Source organism: Nymphaea colorata, chromosome 7 (assembly GCF_008831285.2).
Source record: "Nymphaea colorata isolate Beijing-Zhang1983 chromosome 7, ASM883128v2, whole genome shotgun sequence".
NCBI classification, from domain to species: Eukaryota; Viridiplantae; Streptophyta; class Magnoliopsida; order Nymphaeales; family Nymphaeaceae; genus Nymphaea; species Nymphaea colorata.
This window is the reverse complement of record NC_045144.1, coordinates 20,277,376-20,279,811: the sequence shown is the minus strand read 5'-3', so window position 1 is coordinate 20,279,811 and position 2,436 is coordinate 20,277,376.

The window sequence follows — 2,436 nt, the reverse complement described above, 5'->3', positions numbered from 1 at the left end:
CTCCCCGGAAGTTCAGGCTCTGAATGGTCCTCGCGTCCCATTCGTATATGAGGCTGAGCCATGTTATTTTCATGTAGGTCCATCCTTTATAGGATATTGACGTATTCGAGCTTCAATTTTATTTCTATTTTCCCAGTCCGGTTATAGCATTTGAAAATAGTGCTTGTGAATCGTGACTAATTTTGCTAGTAAAGTTAATTCTTCATCAAGTGATATTAGCACTCAAAAACTCAACAAAAAAAATGAAGTCATGAAAGTACAATATTGTAGTATACCATAGGTTGATTTAAATTTCAAAGCAACTTGGACTCAAAGACAGGAAGAAGGTTGAAGAATGATGTCGATTTTAGTCTTTCTATTTGCATGACATCAAAATGGATGTTTCCTCTTCTAACCTAAAAAATTGGAACGTATAGAGAGTTGCCTGAATTTCGAACTCTGATACCAACTTTTTGACAAACCCCACAACTACAATAGACTTCCTTAAGGAAAATTAAATACAACAAGTTCAGGCGAGTTTATATGCATGCCAAGGAATTAACCAAGCATTAAAACTGATCATTACATATTAATATTATATAATTGATCGAATGTAATTGATTTACATCTTTAGTCAACAAAGATCAAAGAAGAAGAAAATAATAAAAACACATCACGAGTCATCGTCAACGGCAGCTCTAAGCGACAGACTGGGCAAGAATGCGCTCGTTTAAGCCATGCCAAGATGCAGCCTTCATGAAACTCGTGGGAGCAAGGCATCTTAGCTAAGCAGTCTCCTCTGCCAACTTCATCCTGGCAAACCAGCACATCTTCTGCTCAGAAATCTCCTCCTCCTGGTCGTCGACCTTCTTCCTCTCCAAGGCATCCACCGAAGCCTTTGATGCAGGAGCCGGCGGCGGCTCATAAGCAAACAGAGAATCGCCGGCAGCCAATCCTCTGTCTCCGCGAGAAAAAACTCCACCAACTGCTCCTCCAAAGCGTCAGTCATATCATCGGCGCCGGCAACCCCCCACTCCTCGTCCCTGAGCGCCTGATAAGTCAAGGTGGTAGTCGACACTACCACCAGAGACTCGTCGGGTCCCACCACCGTCCGGCGATCTCCCGGCTGGATGAAGTCCCACAGCTCTCCTAAAACATGGCCGACCCACCCGACCAGCCGCTCGCACCGGACATCGGAGAAGTGTCGCACGACGTGCTGCGCCACGTCCTCTCGGGTCTGTAAGCTGCTCCGATCCACGACGACGGAGCTTCTGAACAAGTTGAGAAGACGAAGATGCGCCGGCGTCTCCGTTGAACGTCCTTCTTGACGACCACCTTCAGCTCCTCTGGTTTGGAAAAGGATCATCGTTTGGAATTTCAAATGCACCGTTCCTGAAGCCGTCCCATGCTCCTCAGATCTTGGTTCCAGCGATCCCATTGCGAAACTGCGATTCGATGTGCGAATCGTCGACCTCAACATCTCTCCCTCAACGTCTTCTGCAGATTGGAACTCAGAAGTTCGGACAGTGCTTAACTAATAGATGAAGAGATATAGATAGCAACAAGCATCAAAGCGGGAGCGCCTACCCTTCTCATTTATCTTGATTAGATATGCATTTTTGATTGATATAAAGCTGGACGTATATCTAAAATCTCAAACCAAAGCTCTCCTAGCTGAGTGGATTAAATGTTGATGCAGTTTAACCGGTAGTTGAATATGTATCTCTCTAAATTGCAGGCGTAACTGAGTCTTAGATTGGCTTCTTAGTTGTTAGACTGGAGTTGTTTTAGATAAATTATATTATATATATCTCTAATTACGTTATGTTTATGCCATCTTGATATGTTAACTACCTGCACGTTTTAAAACTTATCAACTGACTAGTCTACTGAGTAGATATGTTTTAAGATAAGATCTTTGTTGAGAGAGAGAGAACTCATGTTAGAAGGAGCGCACCATTTTTTATTTGGCAATTTTCTCAATTCTGTTCTCAAACTTTATATGTGGAATTGGAACAAATAAATGTGTTATAGTAAAAGGATATGTGTTCTAGTCTTATTGTCATCTCATAAATATTATTTTATATTTATTTAATTATTTTATATTTTTTATCTTAAATACATGAATGTACAAATGTTTGAGCATGCAAGTAAATGCACATGTTGATAGTAGAATTCACCCTCGACGTATGCTCATTTATGTAACTCAATTTGTATTAATCATGGGCTTCAAAAAGAAAATCACCAGTTGACCAGAGACAAAAGGTTAAGCTGCGCAATATAAGCGTCACAATAGGTCTAACATGGCGCTTTCCTTTAGTATCAGAAATGAGGGTATTCTCTGGCGCTATATTACCACTAAAACCATAGTTAACTTTTTTAATCGGCATCCACGAAAATGCAATTTCCTTTAATATCAGAAATGAGGGTATTCTCTGGCGCTATATTACCACTAAA